A 14,157-nucleotide genomic window follows, 5' to 3' on the forward strand; every position below is an offset into this window, starting at 1 on the left:
CCGTCTGTTAAAAGCCAAAATCTTTATTGAATATAAGATGCCAGATTCCTGCAAGAAAACAGAATGAAGAGAAACAGATGCTGAGAGAGGAATAGTGAAGATACTTGATTTCAGAAACGGTGCAGAATTTTCAATTGATTGTACTTGGAAAGTTTCTTGTTTCAGTATGATGAAGCTTATATTTTAAGAGTTCTCCTTTAAAGTAGACAAAGCAGATCTTAAATGCTAAAAACTGATGCTGCCTTGATTTTTTTTTCTTTGTTTTTTTTTTGTTTTATAGATGTATGACATGGCTGTAATATTAACGGAGACAAGTTGATTGCAAAACAATGGACAGCAACAAAGATTTGGACCTTGATGATCAGACATCCATTCAAAGAATTCAGGTCCTTGAATTAATTTAATGGGGGGGGGCTGAAAATGTAAATGTTTATTATAAACGAAAGTTAAAATTAATGTGGACTTTATAACTGATTATTTATTTGTTTAATTTTACTGGTTTTACAGATTGAAATATGCATGCATACTTATGTTATTGGTAATATGACTGTTAGGGATTGTCACATGAGGTGTAAAGTGCTAGTGAGTTTTACAGCTCAACTGGATGGAAATCATAATAGAAAAACAGAGGGGGGACTAGTTAAACTGAGGGTGTGATTCTAGACTGAGAAATTAAAGGAATTGTGATGTATTTTTAATGTAATTTAAGTGTTTTCTGTTTCAGGATTAAAGAATGATGATTTAATTTTTTTTTATTTTTTTTATTACAGGCATCAAGAATTCTTTTTTTGATCTATTATTTTGACAATTTCTTTGTATAAAGACTTATAAGACATGTTGATTTTATTAAAAAGTTAGAGCTGTGGTAGACAGGAGTGCAGCAACCACAAAGTGAGTTGAGAAACCCATGTGAGGCGGCAGTAGCCCACAAGTTTGCAGGGGTAAAAAAGTTGCTCCTGGCAACTTTAGGAGGTGAAAATCCAATTTTTGAATTGTAATTTGCTCTCCAGCAATGCAATGCAATACCCTACACCTGTTCCGGCTCTGGAAATTGTTTGCACTGGTGGAAGGGGGCAGCATCATAAACACCTCAGAAAGTGTCCCTGGTGGTAGAACAACTAACAATGAAAGTTGCAAGTTTCTAAAACATTTTGTTTAGTATGTTTGAGAAGTGTGTGTGTGTGTGTGTGTGGGCCCACATGAATGTATTGTTATGTTTTATCTTGTCTTAAATGTGACGGTGACTTAGAAGCAAGAGACTGGTGACTATTCTTGACATTAGAAAATTAAAGTTGCCAAAACAGATCTTAAAAGCTAAGAACTGATGCTGCCTTTTGCTTTATCGATGTTTAACATGGCTGTAACAGCTGCATTGACGTAGACTGAGTTGTTTGTGAAACAATGGACAGCAAACCAACATTTGGGCCTTGACCATCATAAGACCGGACATCTGTTCAAAGAATAAAGGTCTGGAATTCATTAAATGGTGGGCTGAAAATGTAAATGGGCCTTTGTTTATTATAAAAGAAAGGTAAAATCCATGTGGAATTTATAACTGAATATTTAGGTTTTCTTTAACTGGTTTTACAGACTGAAATACACTTATATTATTGGTAATAGGACTATTCAGGATTGTCACATGAGGTGTAAAGAGCCAGTGAGTTTTAGAGCTCAGGCAGCACAACCGAGACCATTGGATGTAAATTCTAATTTATTCTAAAGTATTTTATGACTTGGGGATATAGAGGAGATTTGTTAAATCTTTTGTGAAATGTGTCCTTCCACCAGAAATACAGGTATAGGATCCCTTATCCGGAAACCAGTTATCCAGAAAGCTCAGAATTACGGAATGGCTGTCCTTTTTTCCTTTTTCTCTGTAATAAAACAGTAGCTTGTACTTGATCCCAACTAAGATATAATTAATCCTTATTGGAAGCAAAACCAGCCTATTGGGTTTATTTAATGTTTAAAAGAATTTCTAGTAGATTTAAGGCAAATTACGGAAAGATCCGTTATCCGGAAAACCCCAGGTCCCGAGCATTCTGGATAACAGGTCCCATACCTGTACTACATTCAGTACATTGATTATATTTCTGGGTAGTAGGAATGTATATACTCAGTGCATGTATCCACCTATGAGATCTTATTAGACAAATTACAGATTTGTAAATCGGTATACATTTTAAATCGAGGGGGTGGAATGTAACAGTGGTTTTCATATAATTGACTTCATAATGCATTACAATATGTAAATCTACTTTGATTTATCAAATCCTAGGTAAAAAGTAGCAGATTTTGTGACGGCTTTTGTCCAAAGTTCAAGGCACAATGTCTATGTATTTTGTTGTGTAAATAGTAAAGGCTTAATCCTTCATATTTTTATTAATATTTATTAAGGTTAAATACATTTTCAATTTAATAAAAGGGTTCATCCTCTATTACATCTAGCATAGTTGGCAGGATTAACCCTTTTGATGCTGTGAATTGCAGTAATAACTGTAGAAGATACAGAATTTATAGAAACTCTTAATATAAAATTAAAGGGATACTGTCATGGAAAAAATTTTTTTTCAAAATGAATCAGTTAATAGTGCTGCTCCAGCAGAATTCTGCACAAGTCACATGACCAGGGGCAGCTGGGAAATTGACAAAATGTCTAGCCCCATGTCAAATTTCAAAATTGAATATGTAAAAATCTGTTTGCTCTTTTGAGAAATGGATTTCAGTGCAGAATTCTGCTGGAGCAGCACTATTAACTGATTCATTTTGAGATTTTTTTTTTTCCCATGATAGTATCCCTTTAAATATTATTTAATACAGGGTCCATCTTTTTATTACATCCTGCTATAAAATCTTGGGAGATTATACATGGAATTTCCACTGTGTCATCCTGTTGTGTTCTAGGGGTATTAGAACACATCCTGCCATGTATTCTAGCGGATTATAAATTGTATTGCAACTATGTCATCCTGCTATATGTTCTTGGGGTATTTATATATGGAGCTACCATGGTTTCATCCTTCTATAACATCAGGTTGTGTTTGTACATAATTGTCACTGTCACACTGTTGTGTTCTGGGGTATTATACATGGAATTGCTACTTTGCCATCCTGCTACAAGTTCTGTGGATATTTTCTGCATGTAATTGAGACTGTGCCATCCTGTTAACACATTCTGGGGGTATATTTGTAATTGTCATCCTGCTATATGCTGCCATTCTCCTATGGGTTCTGGGGAGATTTAAACATGGAATTACCTCTGTATTATCTTGCTATAAAACCTAGGGGTATTAATACATTGGATTTGTACTGTCATCCTGCTATGTATTCTGGGGTATCCTCTTTCTATAAGATTATAGAGTATGTATACATGGATTTTACAGTGTGCCATCCTGCTATATTCTGGGGGTATTCTACATGGAATTGTCACTATAATCCTGCTATAATATCTGCATGTATTAATATAGGAAACTACCACTATATCATCCTGCTATGTATTCTGGGGGTATTGATACATTGAATTGTCATTGCATCATCTTGCTATAACATCTTAGGGTACTTGTACATGGCATTGTTACTGTTACATGTTCTGGGGTTTGATATATACAATTGCCACTGTGTCATCCTGAGTTCTGGGGGTATTATACACGGAATTATCACTCCTTTTACTAGGACATCTGGCGTTATTTATATATGGAATTGCCACTGTTTCCTGCAATGAGTTCTGGGGTTTTTATACTTGGATTTGCCACTGTGCCATCCTTCTTTGAGTTCTGTTTATTTAAACGTGGAATGGCCACTGTGTTGCATAGTTTAAATTAAGTTGAAAAAACCCAATTTAACCCCTCCAAATTAAAACCCAGCATCCATACACACACACTCCTCAAATCTGTTTTGTTCTGGGAGTATTTTTACATGCTGTTATCACGGTCTCATCCTGTTATAACATGAGTGTATTTATATATGGAATTGCAACTGTGTCATCCTACTATAACATCTGAGGGTGTTTATACATGGAATTGCAACTGTCCTCCTGCTATGGGTTCTGGGGGTGTTTATACATTGATTTGCCACTGTACTCTACCCATCCTTCCGTGATTTCTCGGGATATTTAAATATGAAATTGCCATTGTCATCCTGCTATTTGTTCTGGGAGTATTTATACATGCAGTTGTCTGCGATAACATTCTAGTGTATTAATACATTAAATTACCACTGTCATTCTGCTATGAGTTCTGGCGGTATTTATACATGGAATTGTCATTGTGTCATCTTGCTATTTGTTCTGGGGGCATTTGTGTATAAATTGTGAGTCAATTCTCAGAAAGTGTAAGTTATAGTTTATAATAGTTTAGAAGGCATAGTTAACAATAATAGTTTAGAAGGCATAATCATTGATCCTGTATATTTTATTAACTTGCTATTAATATTACAAAGTATTCATATTGATAAAAGGTACACCACCTTTTTTATTACATTTGGCATAGTCTGCAGCATTAACCCTTCTGATGCTGTTAAGTACAGAAATAGATTTAGAAATTGAAGAATTTATAGCGCAACTTTGTACGAAAGTGTAATGGCTTACAAAGGGCAAACAATGTTGAAAGAAAATGTTCTGCTGATTGATAAATTTAGAGCGGTAGATGATAAAATGACCACCCTTCCCACGTGGGCTTGGTATGGATGCTGGACCCACATATCTCAGGATTTGTTAAGGTATCAGAAACCTCAGGTGATTCGTTTCGATTGTATTTGTCGGTGTTCCAAGGAGCTGAGGTCCTCCGCACAAGTGGGTTGGTTGTGCTTTCAGGAAGACCATCCAAGAGAGGCACTTAAGGTGCAGGCAGATCCACTAGCCTCAATAAGAGAAAAATTGCACCCCTCAAACATCGAGAAGTTGGTAAAACAAATTGTAAAATTTGTGGTGAAAACAATTAAGAAGCACCATAGAAAAGAGAAAGAAATGGTGCATTTAAGAGCAGTGGCGTAACTACCGGGGAAGCAGGGGGTGCGATTGGGCCAGGGCCCGCACCCCCTCAGCCCCCCCCGGCAGCTCACTCGCCACGATTCCCGGGCGGTTCCAGGTGTACGGAGGGGGATGGGGGGGGCCCGGCAGCGCGTCCCGCGCCAGGGCCCCCCCCTCTAGTTACATCACTGTTTAAGAGCGAGAGCTCTTGTAAAAGAGGGAGTGTGATAGCCCTGTGGTCTTGGGGGGAGATTACATGAAGATTATTTAGAAATAACAAGGCCAATTGTGACCAGAACACAAGTCACACAAAGAGCTGGTGCTGTTAACAGGCATCAGGAATTTAGTTTTACCGAAAATACAGAAGCCACAGAACAAGAGGACATGGGGAAAATAAGTTAATCTGCTGCAGATCAGGCAGTGATCGAAGTAATCAAGCAGAGGAACTGGTAGATCATAGTGCAACTGTAATAGTACAAGCTATATAGAATGTTTAATATTTTTAGTTAAGAACAAGATATGAGCGGCTGTATGCAGAGAATTAGAGAGCAGTGGAATGCTGTTTTTGACACTTTCTACGCTTTTAAGTAAAGACATCAAGTTGGGTTTTTTTATCCACTATTTGACATTTTTTTTTCCTCATGCAAGGCCTTTCAGGTGTTGATTTTGTTAAAAAGAACTCTGTTAGAACAACTATGAAACTTGCAAGTTCTAAAACCGTTGTGTATGTGTGCCCATATGAATGTGTTGCATGTTTATATGTTTTGTCTAGGGATGCATCAGCAGGATTCGGCCAAATCCTTCTTCCTAGCCGAACCAAAACCAATTTGCATATGCAAATTAGGGGCGGGGAGGGAAATCACGTGACTGTCACAAAACAAGGACGTCAGATGTTTTTCCCTTCCCACCCCTAATTTGCATATGCAAATTAGGATTCAGTTCGGTATTCAGCCGAATCTTTCACGAAGGATTCGGGGTACGGCGAATCCAAAATAATGGATTCGATGCATCCTTAGTTTTGTCTTGTCTTAAATGTGATGGTGACTTAAAAGCAAGAGTCTTGACAAAATTTCAGGACTAAAGAATCTGATTTTTGTTAGTTTTTTAATTACAGGCATCAAGAAAGTCTCTTCTGGTGACTTTAGGAGCTAAAAATCGATTTTATTTTTTTTAAATCTGAATTTTGGCTCTGCCAGTGCAGAATGTGCAATTTGCTCTCCACATTAGCAATGTGACCCCGCTATACCTGCTCTGGCACTGTGAATTGTATGCACTGGTGGAAGAGGGGCAGCATCCTAAAGGCCGCTTCAGAAAATGCCCCTGGTCATAGAACAACTAACAATGAAAGTTGCAAGTTTCTAAAACATTTTTTTAGTATGTGTGTGAGCTCACATGAATGTTATTTATGTTTTGTCTTGTCTTAAAGGGCTTGTAAAGGCAAAAAAATAAAATTCCATTTTTACTTTTTGTAATTAAAAACTATCTCCAATATACCTCAATTAAAAAGTGTACAGTTTTATAATAAACCTAACTATAAGCAGTGAAATTCTCCCTTCATTTTACTGCTGTGGATAGGAATTGTCAGACGGTCCCTAACTGCTTTGCAGGGAAACAATCATACTTATGAACAGCAGGGGGAGCCCCCGCCTTACTTCCCAGCCATGCAGAACTCAAGCAGCTTTGTTTGTTTCCCTTTAGCAGTTGACGACTGTGTAGAGATTTGTATTGGATTTTATTTTTGCCTTTACATCCCCTTTACTGTTTCCAACTCCAGCTGCAGGGACAAAGATCATGGAGCCAGATTTAAACAGAAATGTAAGTTCATGTTTATGTTCAGTATAAAAAAATACAGCATTTCTAGCATTCTATTTTAGACTTTACTTCCCCTTTTTAAATGTGACTGGCTTAAATGCAAGAGACTGGTGACTATTCTTCATAAAATTAGAAATGAAAGTTGACAAAACAGATCTTCAATGCTAAGAACTGATGCTGCCTTTATCTTTTGCTTTATAGGAGTTTAACATGGCTGTAACGTCTGCACTAACTGAGACAATTTGATTGCGAAACTGGACAGCAAAAAAAAGAATTGGACCTTAATCATCAGACTGGACATCAGTTCAAAGAATAAAGGTCTGGAATCCATTTAATGGTGGGCTAAAAAAATGTAAATGAAATTTGCATGCATACACTATTATATTATAGGTATTGACCGGGATTGTCACATGAGGTGTAAAGTGCCAGTGAGTTTTAGAGCACAGGCAGAACAACAGAGACCATTGGATGGTTTTATACAATACAAGTATTTTATGACGTGGGACAGGGTCGGACTGGCCTGCCGGGGCCCCAGGTGAGAAACCCAGTGGGCTCCAGCTTTGGTGCACCCGTAGGCCCTTGGTATGCGAGGACATAATAAAATTACATTTGGACCGTGGGGTCCATCTGAGTAAGTGGTGGTGGATTGGTGCTGGTGGGGGGGTGCAGGATTGGTGGGCTGAATGGGGGTCCTGGAGGGGGGTTGCAGCTGGGGGGCCCAGGGATGGTGTGGGGGCCCCCCAGTCTGACGCTGATATAGATACGATTATCAATATAGATAAGATTTGTTAAATATTTTGTGAAATGTGTCCTTCCATCAGAATAACTAGTCCTAACTTCAGTACATTGATTATCGGGTAGTAGTAATGTATATAGACTCAGTGCATGTATCCGCGTATGAGATCTTATTAGACAAGTTACAGATTTGTAATTCAGTATATTTTTGTAAATCAAGGGGTGAAATGTTGCATAGTGGTTCTCATATAATTCATTTCATAATGATTTACAATATATATCTGCTTTGATAGATGAATCAAATCCTAGGTAAAAAGTAGCCGATTTTGGGACAGCTATTGTCCAAAGTTCAAGCCGCAATGTATTTGTTCTATGTGTTTTGCTGGGTAAATAGTAAAGGTGTTATCATTTATCCTGCATATTGTTAAGGTTAATATAAATGTAATAACTGGTTCACCCCTTTATTATATTTGGTGTAATTGGCAGGATTAACCAGTCTTATGCTGTGTCTGATCAATATAAATGTAATATTAATAAAGGGTCCATTTCTTTATTACATCCTTCTATAAAATCTGGGGGAATTATACATAGAATTGCCACTGTACCATCCTGTTACATGTTCTGGGGTATACATGTAATTGTCACTGTCATCATGCTATGTGTTCTGGGGGTAGTTATACATGGAAGTGCTACTGTGCCATCATGCTAGAAGCTCTGATGATATTTATACCTGGAATTGCCTTATTGGCTATATGTTCTGTGGGTATTTATATTAAATTTCCACTGTGCAATCCTGCAATGTGTTCTGGGGGGGGGGGGTATAATTGCCACTGCTATCCTGCTGTGTGTTCTGGGGTATTATACATGGAATTGCCACTGTGCCATCCTGCTATGTGTTTTGGGGATATTATAATGGTATTGCTACTCATCCTGCTATATGCTCTGGGGATATCTTTACATGGAAGGGACACTGTGCCATCCTGCTAGGAGTTCTGGGAGTATTATGCATGGAATTGCCATGGTTATCCTCCTATACAGTAGGGGGGGTTATTTATAGATGGAATTGTCACTGTCATCTTGCTAGATGTTCTTGGGTTATATATAAATGGTAGTACCACTGTGCAATCCTGTTACATGTTCTGGGGCTATTATACATGGAAGTGCCACTGTGCCTTCCTGCTTGGTGTTCTGGTGTAATATACATGGAGATGCAACTGTACCATCCTGCTAGAAGCTCTGGGTGTATTATACAAGGTATTGCCACTGTCATCCTTCTATATGCTCTGAGGATATGTATTCATGGGTGTCATTCTGCTAAAATATCTGGATATTTATAAATCAAATTACCACTGTGCCATCTTGCTATGTGTTCTGGGTTAATCTACATGGAACAGTCACGGTCATCCTGCTTTGTGTTCTGAGGGATATTTATACATGTTATAGTCACTGTGCCATACTGCTATACACTATGGATATTTATACATGGAAGTGACACTGTGCCATCCTGTGTGTTCTGGGGTGAGTTTATACATGGGATTGCCACTATCACCTTGCTAGAACATCAGAGGGTGTTTATAAATGGAACTGTCTGTGTCATCCTGCTGTGTGTTCAGGTGGGAATTATAAATGGTTTTCAAACTGTCATTCTGCTTTATGATCTAGGGATATTTATTTATACACAAATGGGACCCTGTGCCATCCTGCTATATACCCTGGAGATGTTTATACATGGGACTGCCACTGTGTAATCCTGCTATGTGTTCTGGGTTGGTATTATAAATATAATTGCCATTATGCTATCATTCTGTGTGTTTTGGGGGTATTATAAATGGTATTGCCAGTGTCATCCTGCTATATGCTCTGGGGATATTTATACATGGAAGTGACACTGCCATCCTACTATTAGTTCAGTGTGTATTATAAGTGGAATTACCACTGTGTCATTATGCCATGTGTTCTGTGGTATTTAAACATGGTTTTGCCACTGTCAACTAGTTATATGCTCTGGGGATATTTACACATGGAATTGCTGCTGTGCCATCCTGCTAGGTTTTCTGGTGGTATCTATCCATGAAATTGCCACTGTGTCATCCTGCTATGTTTTCTGGGCGTATAAATACATGAATTATCACTGTCATCCTGCTATAACCCCAGACTGTGGAATTGTCATCGTCAACCTATGTGTTCTGGGGTATTAAACATGGTATTGCCACTGTCAAACTACTATACACTCTAAGGATGCTTATACATGGAATCCACACTGTGCCATCCTGCTATGAGTTCTAGAACATGGAATTGTCACTGCTATTGGTTGTGGGATATTATACTGTACATGAAATTGCCATTCTTCTTTGTGATCTGGGGATATTAACACAATTGTTACGGTCATCCTGCTGTGTGTTCTGGGGGTATTTTATATTGAATGCCACTGTGTCATCCCCAGAGTGTATAGCAGGATAATTAAACATGAAAGCAACCCTGTGCCATTCTGCTATGAGTTCTGGGGGTATTTATACATGGAAGTGCCACAATGTTATCCTGTTACACATTCTGGGAGTATACATGTAATTGTCACTGTGTTATCCTGTGTTCTTGGGTTAGTTATACATGGAAGTGCAACTGCTTAACCCTGCTATAAGTTATGGGGGTATTATACATGGTATTGCCACTGTCATCCTTCTATATGCTTTGGGAATATTTATACATAGAATTGCCACTGTTAACTTGCTATGTGCTCTCGGGGTATTTATACATGGAATTGCTACTGTTTAATCCTGTATTTTATAGTGGTATTCATATAACAATATATAAATCTGATATGAATCCTATCTTAAGGTAAAAGTAGCAGTTTTTTGGACAGCTACACTGTGTTGTGTATATTGCTGGGTAAACACTGGTATCGTTCTAGGAAATATCCTTGGAATAAAGACAGCCGATAGACTATATACTTTTAGACAACTTATATGAGTAATAAAACACGATACAACGTTGGTTTGACAAGTTAGAATTGTGTTTTATGACAAAGATTTGCACTAGTGATTGGTGAATTTTTTCCATGGGCTGCAGTGGGTGAAACATTTGTTGCCCATAGACTTTTCAATGCATTTGGTGAATTTTTGGTGAAGAGAAACTGATCAGTTTAGCCCATAACTAATTTGCACACATTATTGCATGTCATCACTTGGGTTGGGGGTTTTCTTAAAACTCTGGTATAAAAGGGATCCTCTACTTAGCATGAGGGGCTTCACATAGGAGTTTTAAGAGTGCCTGGACATTTGTATCAAGGTTTATCAGTAACCTGAAGGACATGCATGTGGGTCTCCCTGACTTGTGCTAAATTCATGCAGAACTGGCTATTCTTGTAACTAAAATCATAAGATAAGTCAATCTATTTAATTATATTGTGTGAAAGGTGTTGCTCAATAGCAGTTCATCAGAAGGCTTAATTGATCTTGCAAGTTTTTAGACTTAACACTATTAATATTCATAAGGGTACACCCCGTTATTATATTTGGCGTAGTTGGCAGGATTAATCCTTCTGGTGAAGTAGAATTTAAAGTGCAACTCTGTATGTAAGTGTAATGGCAATATTGTAGTGGTTTGTGAAGGGGCGAAAATACTGTTGAGAAAGAAAGCAAAAAAAAGTTCTGATAGAAAAACAAAACTAGCTGCTGGCAGATCCACTACCCTCGAGAGTAATTGCACGTCTCAGAAACCGTGAGGACTGATAACAGAATTTTCAAAATTTGCGGTGAAAACAATGGATAAGAAGCATAAAAAAGACAAATTGTCAATTTAAGAGTGAGCGCTCTTGAAAAAGCAAGAGAGAAGGTAGGGTTTAGCCTAGTGGTCAGGGGGAGGCTCATTCAATTTTGAGTAGAACATAAGTCACAAAGAGCAGGTACTTTTAACAAGTACCAGGACAACTGTAATAGTACAAGTTTTATAGAATAAGGTTTTTGTTTTTTTAATGAAGCACCATTTTGGTGAGAGAACAGCTGTATGCAGAGAGTTGTAGAAGGCATCTCTTTGTCAAAAAAATGATTACACTGCTCTCTGCCTCCTCCATTTAAAAGAAAACCAGAGGGGGAGTAGTTCAACTGAGGGAGTGATTCCAGACTGTAGACCGAGAAACAAAAGATGTTAAAATTGTATGTGTTAATGTGATTTAAACTTTTTATTTTTCTGATTCAAGATGAAAGCATTTGATCAGTTTAATATGGTTTTTAATCACAGGCAGTTTTTTTTGTTTTTGATCCATTTGTGGCACTTTTTGCTTTAGTATGTGTCAGTTTGTTTCTATTTTTGTTAAAATGTTGAGAGAGCTGTAGTAGAACTCCTAACAATGAAATTTGCAAGTGTTTAAAACTAGCGAATTTATTCGCCAGGCGCGACTTCTTCGCTGCCAGTGAATAAATTCGCAAAACCGGCGTGAAAATTGGACGTCTGCGTCAAAAGAACAGCTAGCGTAAAAAAAATTGATGGTGGCGCAGTTTCGCAAACTTTTTGATGTCTTGTGAATTTCGCTGTAAATACGCAAATTTTTCAGCAAAGCGAAGCCCCCCAAATTCGCCCATCACTATTTAAAGCATTTTTGGTGTGTGTGTGTGTGGCCCACATGAATCTGTTCTGTTTATATGTTTTGTCCGTCTAAATGTGACCGTGAATTAAAAGCAAGAGACTAGTGACTTAAACATTAGAAAATTAAACTGACCAAACAGATCTTAAATGCTAAGAACTAATGCTGCCTTGATCTTTTGTTTTATAGATGTTTAACATGGCTGTATGAGATGAGTTGATTGCTAAACAATGGACAGCAAACAAACGATTTTGGACCTTGATCATCAGACCTTGATCATCAGACTGGAGATCTGTTCAAAGAATTGGGGTTAGTTCACACGAAGGCCCTGGAATTAAATTATACTTTTTTTTATAAAAAGATAAAATTAATGTGAACTTTAGAACTGAATGGTTAGGGTTTCTTTAACCAGTTTTACAGACTGAAATTAGCATGCATACACTATTATTGGTAATATGACACTTCCCAACCGTCCCGTTTTCTATGGGATATTGCCAATTTGGACAGTTCAGCCTACAGTCTTCGGTTTATTACTAAAATATGCAGAGTTTCTCTTTGATCTACTGCACTGACGCCAAAAAAGATGCAAAGTTTCTGAAACGTAATTAAAATAAAAGGCTTTTTGGCAGAAAGACCAGAACACTGCACATCCATACAGTTGTAAGAATTTAAGATACAATTGTAACTATTTAAGATAAGCAGGTCTCTTGGGCAAACTGACTCAGGGTAATTTCAGCTTCATTATCATAACTGTTATAACACATAAAACATGGCCTTCAAATGTGTTCACTTTTATAACCTGCCAAATTTTGTAAAACACACATGGTAATTAGGGGGTGTGGTAAGACAATTGATGGGTTTTTGTACCTCTTTACATTTTTCAAATGTTGGGAGGTATGAAAAGACTCTTATGGATTGTCACATGTGATGTAAAGTGCTAGTGAATTGTAGAGCACAGGCAGCACAATAGAGCACCGTTGTGGGTATTATATATTGTGCAGTATAAACCTATAGTATTATATCTCTTAGAGAACCAATAAAAGTCTATGAAACTCTCTGATGGAACAGGAAAAATGACCAGGGTCATTTATAAATATTAATGATCTTGAGGGGGAAATAATAATAATCACAATTGCGGTGTCTGTAAACTAGCATTATGGCATTGGTAACAAGTGCATGTAGGGCTCATGTATATCCCTCTTCATGACTTGTACCCAATATTGCCCCCACACTCCAGATGAAGCCTCACCAGGGACCTATAAAGAGTTAATGCCCTTTTTTATGCAAGACAGAACTTTATTTGCTTTAGTGGCCACAGAATGACACTGCCCAGAATTAGACAACTTGTTATCTACAACTGCATTATAATTGGAATCGCCATTGTATCATACTGCTATGAGTTATTGGGTGTTTTTACATGTTGCTGCTGTGGTATCATCCTGCTTGGTTTTTTGGGAATGCCACTGTGACATACTGCTATAAAATCTGGGGCTATTTTTACATGGAATTTCCACTGTTATTCTGCCATTAATAACTTATTATCCTAGAATGTGTGCTGGGGGTATTAAATATGAGAGAGAGAGAGCGAGAGAGTTAAAGTGGGGAATTTGTAGACCGAATGTTTGATATTTTTAGATCTCCTATGAACTGATAAATGAGCATATGTGGGTATATCTTGTTATAGCTTTTAGAGAATAAATGTATGGAAATACATTTAGGTAATATTCCTTTAAGGATAATTGTGTGAATTGTCTAGTTAAGGATAGCTATAAAGTTGTGTATTGTGGGAAGACCTGTTCTACTCTGAGGAATTGCCATGGGGCACAAAACATGTCAGTAGTGAGCATGATGCATCAAAGCTGACGAGCCTTTACTGTATGTAAACAAATAAAGTAGTTTTATTCATCAAGAAAAACCTGTCGAAGTCCGTAATTGTGATGTTGGAGAAGGCTCCGCTGCCAGGAAGATGGATGAGGGACAATTGATAGTCAAGAGCAGGGGTCCCCAACCTTTTTTACCCGTGAGCCACATTCAAATGTAAAAAGAGTTGGAGAGCAACACAAGC

General features: G+C 37.7%; 1 long non-coding RNA gene across 1 annotated transcript; it reads left to right on the forward strand.

Annotated features, from left to right (window-relative positions):
• The first annotated feature begins 275 nt into the window (after positions 1–275).
• LOC121398951 lies at positions 276–1,453 on the forward strand. The gene is made up of 2 exons (XR_005964638.1): positions 276–386; positions 771–1,453. It is a non-coding gene; the product is annotated as an uncharacterized LOC121398951 (long non-coding RNA).
• The last annotated feature ends 12,704 nt before the right edge of the window (positions 1,454–14,157 follow it).

Source organism: Xenopus laevis, chromosome 9_10S, assembly GCF_017654675.1.
Source record: "Xenopus laevis strain J_2021 chromosome 9_10S, Xenopus_laevis_v10.1, whole genome shotgun sequence".
NCBI classification, from domain to species: domain Eukaryota; kingdom Metazoa; phylum Chordata; class Amphibia; order Anura; family Pipidae; genus Xenopus; species Xenopus laevis.